We start from the raw sequence: 13,202 nt of genomic DNA, 5'->3' as shown, positions 1-13,202 counted from the left end.
ATGTAGGTACCTACGTAATTGTTTATGGTTGATTTCCAAAACATAAAATAATTTATTTTCAAATAAAGAATTCTTTTTGCAAATGTCGAACTCCACCCTACTTACTAACAGGGGTGCATTTTGTGTAAGAATCCTTTTTTTTTTTAAAAAAAAAGAAATATTAAGAATATTTTGAGTTTGTCCAAATTTTTGTAGACAAGGACTGGATTCAACTCCCTGGGGAGCTGTTTATATTAACATATTACAACAGCGATGAAGAACATTTAAGAGAAGGTAAAATAGAAGTCCAGGCATCTACAGGGCTTATGACCTTAAACCAGCCATTGACAGGTCATAAGCCCTGTAGATGCCTGGACTTCTATATTACCTTCTCTTAAATGTTCTTCTTCTCTGTTGTAATATGTTCAAATAAATATTTGCGTTCTTATGATTTACCCAAATATTTAATTTTGAGGGCCATTTTCAACGAGTTGTAAATAACTCACTATTAGAAAATGGAATCGAGTTGGGGTAGAGTGGGATTCGAACCACGGACCTTTGGTCCGTGAGTCCGAGACACTAGCCACAGGACCACAACCCGATGTAAAATTTTCAAAAATGTATCAAATGCCAGTTAAAAGTATTTAATCATTACTAAAAATTCATTAAAAATAAGCAAATATGTATAAATTAAGAAATTGTTAGAAAATTAATAATTCAGTATCCATTAAAAATAATTCAAGTTTGGAAACGTTAAAATAAAAACTTTTGTAATATACGAAAAAAACACCATTCTCCGATTTTTTTGGAATATGCATTTTAGTCGAATGCAACCCTGGATGTTTGACGAAAAACACATATTCGCTCCTAACTTTTTTTCCGATGAACATATTGAAGATAGTATTATTTACAAACTTAATTCAAATGTAAATTAGATTATTTTGCAAAAATCGCATGTAAATTGTGCAGCAGTTATTAAGTCCATAGAGGACAAACTATAGAATTAAGAATAGTCCAGAAGGAGCGTAGAATCATATTTGAATAAATTGGACTGTGTCTAATAATTCCCCCACTGTGCCTCACTTTCGCCGCGCGCATTCGTGATGCCGCCTTGTATTGTTGCACGACGGAAAAAAATATAATTATAACACCAATGCAAGGTAAAAAAAAAGCAATCTGTTAATTTCTTAAAAAAAAAATTGTGCACGCGGAAATATTGATTGACACAACAGAGTAGATAAGTAAAGGGTCATTTAATAAGAGAAATTGAATTAATGAACTTTAAACTGAAAATATAAAACAAATTTTATTTTACATAAAGCGGATATTTTCATATCATGTTAAATAATATTTGATGTTTTAAAGATAATTTCGGTCAAATGTCCACGATAGAGTTGTTTAATCCGAGATCCAATTTTCATTAGTTCTCTCATTAGATAAGCAAAGTAGGGTAAAAAAATTACTACCCTGGCAACACTAACGAAATGGTCATTTTGTTACTTCGACAATCTGACAGATGAAAAACATATTAAATTTTTAAGTAATGCATTTGTTACATACACATTCATTTGCTAATTACACATGAAATGTGATTGCATCATGTTTCTTTAAGATCCTAGCAGTATTTCTACACTTTAAAAGGACACAACACGTCATAGTTGAATTCAAATCAGGAGTTGCGTACTAAGCGACGTCTACAAAGAAAATAATGGGTCAAAATGTAAACCTACTTATTTATGAGTAGTTTAGTCGCCTTCTGCTTGATGCTCGTATGTGGTTTCTGGACTTTTCTTAATTCTAAGGGACAAACATACATACATTCATTTTTATATATACACCTATAGTCATAGAACTTAGAATAGTCCAGAAGGAGCGTATAATCATATTTGAATACATCAGACTGTGTCTAAAAATCCCCCCTCTCTGCCCCACTTTCACCGCGCGCATACTTAAAGTCACCGCATAATGTTGCCAGATCGCGAAAAATAAAATCATAACACAAATGTAAGATAATGATTTAAAAAAAAAAAAGTTATTTTAAATTGTATTGTACACGCGGAAACATTCATTGACACAACATAGTAGATAATTAAAGGGTCATTTAATTAAGAGTAATTGAATAATGGGCTTTGAACTTTAAAATGTAACAAATTTTATTTTACCTAAAGCGGATATTTTTATGTCATGTTAAATAATATTTGATGAGCAAAGTAGCGACAGCACTAACAAAATGTCAATTTTGTTTTCTTTGACAATCTGACAAATGGAACAAGAATTGAATTTTTAAATAATACATTTGCTACTTGCACACATATTTGGCACTTCCACATGAAATGTGATCCCATCCTGTTTCTTTTTTATCCCAGCAGTATTTTTACAGTTTAAAACGTTTCAACACAGCATAGCTAAATTCAAATCGGGAGTTGCGTACTGCGCGACGTCTACAAAGAAACTTATGGGTCAAAACGTAAAACTACTCCTTTAAGAGTAGTTTAGTCGCCTTCTGTTTGATGCGCGTATGCGGCTTCTGTACTATTCTTAATTCTATGCAATAGATAATACGATACATCATAATTATTTGTTTAAATTGGCTCAGTTCAATATAGTCTATTAACAAAATATATATGTATGTATATACTAGCGGACCCGACAGACGTTGTCCTGCCCGAACGTTGGCAAAATACTTTTTATTAAAAAGTAGGTACCTAGGTACTTGTTTCTGATTGAATTCCAAAACTAAAAATAGTTTATATTGAATTCAAGTAGGTACCTAGGTATTTGTTAATGGTTGAATTCCAAAACATAAAATGAATATTTTTTTGAAAATCGCATTCTTTTTGCAAACGCCAAACTCCGGTCGTCTCACCAACAAAAGGGTGTACTTATGTAATAATACGATTTTTAAAATTGTATTGAATTTAATATTATTTTAGTGTTACCGAAAATCCAATAAAAAGAAATAAATATGTAGTAATTATAAGGAATTTAAGGAAAGAATCTGATTGAGATCCACAAAAAACAAATGCTGTTTGTAAACATTCAAAAACAAACTTTTTTATATACAGAAAAACAACATCTTTCCCTTTTTTTGCAAATGCATTCTTCTCGAATGCAACCCTGGTAGATTGATGAATAAAACATTTATGCTCCTAACTTCTTTTTTGCATATTCGATTGTAATGTCTATGAACACGCACAGCGCAAAGATCTATATTTCTCTGAAAACTGCACGTAAATCAGTTAAGCCGTTTAGGAGGAGTACGGTGACATCACATGTACAGAGGAACTATATATATAAAGATAAATATATATATATATATATATATATATATAAAACCACTGAACTTCCTTATTGCATGAAAAAAAAAATTTATGGATCATAACACCGCACCGACTTGACAAAAACAGAGCTCGAATAATTTCTAATTTCATCTCTCGCTCCTTTAGTCGTCCTACTGACGATTGCGTACCAACCGTAATTAATAAAATCAGATCTGAGTGGACAATGTTCTGGCAGAATTCTTCGACTGGATTGTTTTATTGGAGTATCCAATGCTCCATCCCCATTAGACCATGGTTTGAAATCGAAAAGCAATCAAAATTTAACATCACTTTAACCTTTCCCTTACTGTCCTAAAAACACCCTCGAGTAACGGTGCTGTGTAGTCACTGCACATTGATAAAATAAGATATTTAAAAAGGGAAAAATGAAATATTTATAGGGAAAGGCAATAATTTAATTCAAACATAATTGAATTCAAAGGTGATGATATTTCAAATCTAACTGCTGAAAACATGAAAAAAACATTGGGTATCGCTAACGACTCGGGCAAAAGCACCAGCGCCAACTTCCCGAGAGATACTAAGTACTCGTAGCTCGTAGCTAATACTGGGCTAAGTGACTGACTGAGTGTATACTTTTGATGATATTTGTAATTTATCCCCGATTTCCGATAAAATGCTTTTTTGTGCCTAATAAGTACTTATTATTTAATAACAAATTATTTCAGTCGATACGTAAATGTGTAATGGAGGAATACTGAAAATCTAAACCCAATATTTATTATAGTTATAAAGATATAATAGTTATTAGACGCAATGTGTACTAGCTAAACATCACCGGGGAGAGAGGGTTAATATCAAAAATGAGAATAGGACATTGTCTTTTTGCCTCGCAGAATTGTTGTCTCTGTTGCATTAAATTAGATCGAAACATTTTTATTTGAAAATTTATTTATAAACCCTTACGGATTCATTTTACATAAAATAATATATACATTTTTCATTCATACTCTGTTGTTCAAAATAATATTTTTTACTTCTTTTGAAAAGTTTGTCTGATTTTTTTGTTTAGTTTTGTCTGGTAGTTTATTGTATAATTTCAGTCCCTGGTTCATTAGTCTTGATTGTCCTTGTCTTGTTTTAGAAAGCTGTAAATGGTATTTGTCTGATATTCTCGTATTATGTCCATGTTTACTACAATTTTTTACAAGTTTTAGTTCTTCGTCTACAATTACATTAGTGGCTAATTTATGGATAAATTTTAATGGTTCTAGTTGAAAGAGTTCAGTTATATTTCATTGCTTAGTTTGTTCAAAAAGTTCTCTAGTTGCAGTTACAAAGGGAAGGTCATATACTAACTTTAATATTTTATTTTGTTGTCTTTGTAGTCTGTTTATGTCATTTTGATATCCTGCTCCCCATAGTAATTGCGTATAACATATTTTAGTTTTTACATAGGCTTCATACATTAGAGTTTTTTACGTTTTTGGAATAAAATTTTTGATTTTTAAAAAAAGACTCGATAATATCGCCACTTTGCTAATTAAATTGTTGATATGAATTGTCCATGTTAATTATCTGTCTATTGTCAGTCCTAAGTATTTAACATGTTCAATTTTAGTAAGTCGTTCATTATTTATGTAAGCATCTACTTTATGACATTTTTTCTAGATTCAAAATGGATAATATTGCTTTTTTTTCAGTAAGTTTGTGTTTGTCCATTGAGTCAACATAGTTAGGTCTTTGTTTATGTCATTTTTTGTTAATACGTCTGTTTGATTTTTATAGAATAGTCCAATGTCGTCGGCATACATAATAATTAAATACATGGGTAGATTAAATACATGGGTAGATAAAGTCAAACATTTGTCGAAGTATAGATTCACATCGACATTGATCGATACGTTCTCTACGTAAAGGCCTCAGTCGTTATTTATGATGTATCTGTTTTACGAAACATGCTTTTGTTTTCCTCGTTAATAAAATCGATGCTTCGAAGAGTCAAACTCTTAAAAAATACTAAAGCACTTTTGAATGATCGATAATCGGGCAATGCTCTGAGTAAAGTGAGAATATGTCTTACTCCTAATGAATATTGTGCGTGTTCCGACTTGCTCATAATGTTTGTCATTATATTAATGCGATTTGATGTGAAACCTTAACACGGGGGCCACACGAAACGGCAGGAAAACATACACACAACGAGACAGATAACTGAAGTACAAATCGTCGCCGTTCATATAAATATAACAGTTATTTACAACTCGTTGAAAGTGGCCCTCAAATTAAATATTTGGGTAAATTATAAGAACGCAGTTTTTAAAAAAAAATGTAAATAAAACATTTAAAAAATATAAAAATCGTGTTTTTTTCCTTCCCGTGACCGCATGTCCTGTTTTAAAAGTCACCGCACGTCACTGATTGATGTATGTGTATATACATAGGTGTATATATGTGTGTGTGTATATCTTTGTGTGCATGTATGGATAAAGATATGGATACGGATACGGATACGGATACGGATACGGATACGGATACGGATACGGATACGGATACGGATACGGATACGGATACGGATACGGATACGGATACGGATACGGATACGGATACGGATACGGATACGGATACGGATACGGATACGGATACGGATACGGATACGGATACGGATACGGATACGGATACGGATACGGATACGGATACGGATACGGATACGGATACGGATATAGATACAGATACAGATACATATATAGCTATATATATAGTTGGATAATTTATATAGCGCCATTTTTGTGAAAATCACCTCAAGGGCGCTGTACAATTAATAAATATCCCAGTACGTCTTGCAGCTACAGAGCGCATGGACGGTTGGGATTCTAGTTCCTCGTTTTCAATTAAGATCAATAAAAAAATATAACAGATAGGAGCTAGATTACAGGACGTCTTGCAGCTACAGAGCGCATAGACAGTTAGAAATTTAGCCCCTATTTACACATTTTAAAAATTGACAAATAAATTTAGTGTATTAATGATACTAAAAAAAAAATAAATAATATGAATAGTAAAAAGGAGTAAGATTACAACACGTCTTGCAGCTACTAAGCACATAGACGATTGGAATTCTAGACCCCATTTATAAAATTTAGGTATTTTTAAGTTGGTATATGAAAGCTAGATAACCAATCATCGTGCAGCTACAAAGCGCATGGACGAGTGGAATTCTAGCAAAGTTAGAATGATATCAATAAATTTATAAAAAATAGAGCATAGTAGTAAGTTTGTCAAGTGTTCATGTAAGCCTTAGTAGACTGGGGGATTATGCCTATTGTTCCAACGACTTGGTGTCCATTTTGGTCTGTATTATTTCATTTTATGAGACGCAACATTCCTGTTCAATTCACATTTTTAAATGAATATTTTTTTGTATAAGTTAGTTATAGAAGTTTGATTTATCATTTTGTATGTTATTAGAAGGCAGATATTTGAAATTTTATGTTTTTATCAATAAATGTCAGTTCACTTTTAATAGCACTGTTGTAATTTATTAATTATGGGTGTAGTGTTCCAAATAGCAAAATTTAGGTACTTTCGCGTCAAAAGCTGATGGATTCTTAAACGGTTTTAATGATTCACATAAAATTTCATGATTTAAAGGTTACAGGCGCACTATTTTTTGAAAGTTTCCATTGTTCACTATTTGTCACATATTTTGTTAAGAATAAAGTATAAAACAATGCTATTAAATAAATAGTCTTCTTTTTTCCACTGTTTGTCTAAAACATGACTACACTACTACACACTAACGACTTATAAACATTAACTCATTGTTTTCTAACATATAACAACTTATTTTTAAATTTATTATAAGATTATAAGCTACGGTTGGAGAGGAACTATATTTCACGCCCAGCCCGTACGGTGGCTGAGCGCGCTTGTATATATATATATATATATATATATAGATATAGGTATAGATATAGATATGGAAATGGAAATAGATGTGGAAATGTAAAGAAATAATGTTTTTTAAAAAAGGCTTTATTCCATTTAATTATTTTATTTTATTTTATTTTTATTTTTATTTTATATTATTTTATTTTATTTAGAAAACATATAGTCATACATATTAAGTATTAAAAACAACATTTTTTATCATAAAAAGACCAATTAATTTTTCAGAAATTATGCAAAAGATATAAACATTAAATGTGACAAAAAATAAATAAGAATTTCAAGTGAGAAAATAATAATTGTTGACATTTGCGTTTTCCATGGAGATAATAAATTAAAATTAATGAAAATACCGAATGTACACTCCGAGTCATCCACGCACACACATGAACGCACATTTAAAACATACACAAACATATATGTACATTACATGCGGCACATATACTACATAGCATAAACCACTCAAGATGCACATTCAGCAACTATCCCAAATAATCGACCCCATGAAGAAATTTTCTGTACAAATGCAACGTGCAATTTAAAATGTCTACATCAATACTGATACCCGTATGCAGAGACAAAACTTAAGGTGAGGAAAGTACATTCTAATTTCAAATGCAGAGAATAACCCGAAGGTGAAGACAATAGAATGTACTCTCCTCACCTTAAGGTTTGTCTCTGCATACGGGTATAAGTCCATTATAATTTCTACAGGTACGTCTAATGAATGAATTCGAGGTATAATTGTTTTTACAAGTTGGTACATAAAAAAGGGAATTTAATCTAGTATGGCGAAGAGGACAACGGAAACCAATATTTTGTAAAAGAAACGGCAAATCAACTATATTATTGAGAATTTTTAAAAGAAAAATTAAATCACATATAAGGCGCCTTTTTTGTAGTGATTCTATATTAAAATTGATCAAAGAAGCGCCGTAATCATTTTCAATGTTGCCAAAACGATATTCCAGGCTCCTTATAAATTTCTTTTGAATGTTATGTTCACACTTCTGTTTTAAATTTTGGTATTCCGGTTTTGTATTTATTTTTTATCTTATAATTGCGATATCGTGTACTTATTTTTTGCTTTTTTAATATGTTTATAAATATTATTTGAAAACATATTATATATATATACTTTTTTTCCGATCTTACGCAAAAACATTTTTTTTGTGTATCGTATTATCATGGTTACAATTTTTTCGAATTTTTAAAATTTTTAATTACTCCGCTCGTCACGAGTTGTCATCAGTGAGTTGTGCTAACATTTCGAAGCCCCGTATCTGTCAAATCACACTTAACGTCGAAAAAATGGCTGCCCGGAAACGGAAAATATACCACAACGGTAGAGTTGATTGGTCATTGTTCACACGGACAGTTCATTTTTATTATTTTTTCACGCATTTTCGAGAAACTTTTGCGTACATTTAATGTTCTGATTTTTACTGCCTAAATTTTAAATTGAAAACATTTTTCATATCCAATTTTCCATAACACCGAACTTCCTCATTATGTGGATGGTTGACGTTCATTTTTCATAAAGAAAAACACATTCGCGATATTTTATTTTTCACCCCCCAGAAAAGAATTAGTTCTTCCTACATTACTCTCACTAAGCACCCATACAAGTACCGCGGACGTCCTCTTTGAGGGAAAGTGGCATTTTATTAAAATAAAGTCTTGAGAAAATAACAAAGTGGAACAGACATGCTGCGGCAGCTTGGCGAGGAAAAACGGGAAGAAAAACAAGAATGTTTGCGCGTTTTTTTGTTGTTGTTTTATAAACAGTTAGTTTTTTTAATAGGAATAACCCACTGAGCTTTTTCTACTTAAAAGGCTTGTCAGAAGGTGGAAAAGAGAGGATATGGAAGAAACGTATGAAAAATATACCACAACACCCAGACCAATTAAATAATTATGACATTTTTTTATTTAATAGTATAATTGTACATTTTTACAATTTTTTTTTTTTTTACTTGTTATATTTTTACTAAAACTAAAATCCCACCAAGCCACTTTCTGTAGCTTGTTGGTGAAGATTATATTTATACTAACTTAATAATATTATTTACATTTATAAAAAACAATGAATAACAGATAAAAAATAATAGCCGAAAGATCAGAATATACATGTATATAAAATTATTTTTTAAATACAAGAAAATATATGAAAAATCAAAATATTTACGCATAAGCTACTATTAATAAATAAACTTTTGATCGAGTAGCCACTCTCTTATTTTGCTCTTGTTACAATGTGAGTTAAATTTAAGTTCTGTCGGCAATAAATTAAAAATGCTAGATACTAAATATTTGAGAGTTCAATTTCCATACTTATTACATACTTTTGGTACTACCAAACCATCATTATTCGTGAAGCGTGTATCATGGTTATGTTTGAGAGGAAACTTGAATGTATTACTATTAAATTGTTCCAAAATAGTGCAAAGCCACAGTAGTCCTCGAACAGGCAGAGTTTTGATTGTTTTGTACAGGAGATCATTATTACTTCTTTGTTCGTAAATCTCTGCTGGTACAATTCGCTTAACTATAGAGTACTGTATAGACCCTGGATTATTTGATAATTAGTTTTAGTCGAATGTCCCCACGACTTTATACCATATCTTATTATTGATTCTACTAAAGAAAAATAAATAATTTTTGGAGTGTTATGCAAATCGTGTGAAGCCGCACCAACCTCAAACTGAGATAATTGATGGTTAACATCAGGCGAATTTTTTATAAACATGATTATATTTTATTTTGAATCTTGAAAAACAAACATTAACATATTCTTATACGTACTCTAATAATAACAATGTACATAAGGGTGGGCCGATATTTTTTTTCCGAATTTTGAAATGAAAGGGGTCTAAAAAGTTGCCTTTTGGATTACACGAAATGCAAAAATAAAAATCGAAACTACCTTTGGCCCTCAACCAGAGCTTGAAGTTTTCGAAAAAGTATTTTTTTTTCTCTAAAGCGTTTTTTATTTAGGTAAGAAAATCAGTCCAATTCATTTTTTTAATGTGCATTAAACCTTATTAAATAAGCATCTAAGGGCGTAAGTTGCACTTTGTTTTGTAATAAATGGGTAGCATTGTTTTAATGAGCCATTATTTTCGTCAATATTCGCCAGGCGCTCAACGGAATCAGTTCCGCGGAGTGTAAACTTTTTGCATTTCAGTAGTTTTAAAACGTGTTCGAATTTGTGATGTCATTAAGTTATATCTTTACTAATATTTTTTTTATCAATATAGATAATTAACAAAATATTTAGACAGTGATAAATTTCAAACCTCGGTTGAGGGCCAAAATTAGTGTGGAATATTTTTAAAAATCATTTTTACATTCAATTTGATCCAAAATGCAACTTTTTACACCCCTTTCACTTTGATATCGAAACAAAAAAAAATTCTTACATCATCGGCCCAATCTAATGTACATATATTTTATTTATAAGTTCTCTACACATATTTCTTAACCTTAAATATTTCTTAATTTATTGAAATAACCTTTATAACAATCATAGAATTCAATTAAGATAGCCAATAAAAAAATAAAATATCATAAACTTTTTTTTCTTAAAAAGGTGCGAAGGTTTTCACGGTCACTGTTATCAATATGTTTCTTTTTTGGGTGATACCGTGTGTGTTGGATTTGTTCCGACGTTTCGGCTACCATTGCAGGAGCCATCTTCAGGGTAAACATTTTTTTTTCTTTATTTGTGCATGCTGTGTTCATATATAATTGAAATTGGTACATGATTACAACACCAGGTTTACTAGTATGGAAGGGCTGGCTGTTCCTAGATATTGTAATAAATATGGCAAAAGGCAGTATACCTAAAATATTTAACATAATATTAAAAATACTGAGTTAAAAACAGGAGTGAGACGTTTGCTCAAATTACGATTAATAGAAAAAAGTTTTTTACATAATAATAGTTTTTAATTTTTAAATAATGTAATAAAATATGGTATAATATGTAACGTTTTTCAAATAATATTTTTATTAATGTAAGTTAAGTATGAACAATCGAAGCAATTTATAAAAATCTGCTGACGAGTTGTATTTGTGCAATTCACCAGGACTTTAATTTTAAAAGTATTGTGTAAATATTAAAAAAATTAAATTAAAAAAAAAACAATATCTAAAATAACAATTTGTGATTATTATACCAATGTCACACGTATCATTTATTGCTTGTGAACCATGACAAATAAAAAAAAAACAATTCAGTATGATTTTTTTCCCATTTCATAATATTTTTTACTTCCTTATATTTAATTGATTTTATTTATTCATATAAATACACATATTACAAAAAAAAATAATTAAAAAATGATAACGTAACAACATAATAGAAAGTGGAAGCAGGCATATTATTGAAGAATACTACAAAAAAATTACACAAACATAAATTTTAATAAACATCAGTGGTAATATTCCAAACGTTCTCGCGGCCGTAGAAAACACTTTTATCTCCTGTATTTTGTAGATAAATGGGCGAGATAAAAGTGTTTTCTACGGCCGCGAGAACGGTTCAGAATAGCACCACTTGACAACATGCTTAAAAGTACCATATATAAATCTATGTCTCGCAGCAGTCTCCTGCAATGGTCTCTTCCCTAATTCAAAACCTACACTTGTACACTTTTCCTGAAAATGGCCTTCGTTTTGGGTAAGTTAATTTGTTCATCTAGGACATTGAACACTCTTCGGGCAAAATTGGATTTTGTGATTTCACCCATTTTCTAAACGGGAGTCTGATTTTTACTTTTCTTTGGTATATGTGTGATCATGTTCATTGCTTAGTTTTTTTTTTCCAAAAATTCTGTTTTTTTTTAAATTTATAGTATTATTCACAAATATCATAGTGTTGTAAAATATTCTTTGATTATACGTTGGTACTTTTAATGTCGGTACGAATATATGTCAACCTCGTGGTGTAATGGTCAGCGCGTTTGCCTACGATACAAGAGGTCTCCTACGCCTCTCTACTTGGTGCACTATTGCAGTGCCCTATGCACCATTATGCATTATGCGGAAAGGGAATGATGATGATGACTTTTAATTCATTAAACATCGAATTTACACTTACACTTTTTAATTTATTTATTTAGCTTGGCTGTTATGTTTAATATACTAAAAGTTCTTAAAAGAACAAATTACGGTGATAAAAATATTACATTAATTATTTTGTTATATACGAAAAATCAACAAAAAAATGGAAAACAAATTTTTACAGAACACTTTAAAAACAGATTTGTAATTAAAAGAACGCACAAATGATTTTAACAATGTTACTCTTCCCATAAAAAAAATAAAATCCAAATTTTTTAAAGTTTTTTTTTTGTAAAATTATCAAAAGTATATATTTTATTGTGTTATTAAATTATTTTTAATCATTGTTAATTATGTGGAAAAAAATATCTATACTTCCAATAATATGAATCCCCAAATAACAAAAAGTTAGCTGCCGTTTCTAATAAACATAATTCGTCGGCAATTCTGGCAAAGAAAGCGTCTACTGCGGAGTCAACACATTTTTGTAATATTGTTATCATTTAAGCCACATATGATTGATCTTAATTCGCAACAATTCGTTAGGCATCTTAAATCAGTATTACATTGTTTTTGTCCAGTTGCGTGGTTTTTGGTTACCACCTCGAGGTACTACAGAGAATTTGCTCATCAAACTATTTATTTAGGGTAAGTATATCAGACGCTTACTCATTTTTTTCGATATCGCGGCTTGACACATTTTTGCATAAAGTCATCCAATTGGAAAAAAACATTCTTGTATTTTTTTCTCGCAACTGACAGGAATCGAAGCGGCGACACTAGTTTCACAGTTGGTCGAACCAACTGCGTCACGGCAAACAAACAAACAAACAAACAAACCATCACGCTGTTTCATTTATATCTTTGCATACAAATCTCGCTTCCTCTACATTCATACATCATCTCCCTCTCTCACGCGCGCCGATC

This window comes from Micrasema longulum, unplaced genomic scaffold, assembly GCF_059751315.1.
Source record: "Micrasema longulum isolate JH-2025_06_02 unplaced genomic scaffold, ASM5975131v1 h1tg000340l, whole genome shotgun sequence".
In the NCBI taxonomy this organism is placed as follows: domain Eukaryota; kingdom Metazoa; phylum Arthropoda; class Insecta; order Trichoptera; family Brachycentridae; genus Micrasema; species Micrasema longulum.
The sequence above is the reverse complement of the archived record's forward strand: the minus strand, read 5'-3'. Positions refer to the sequence as shown.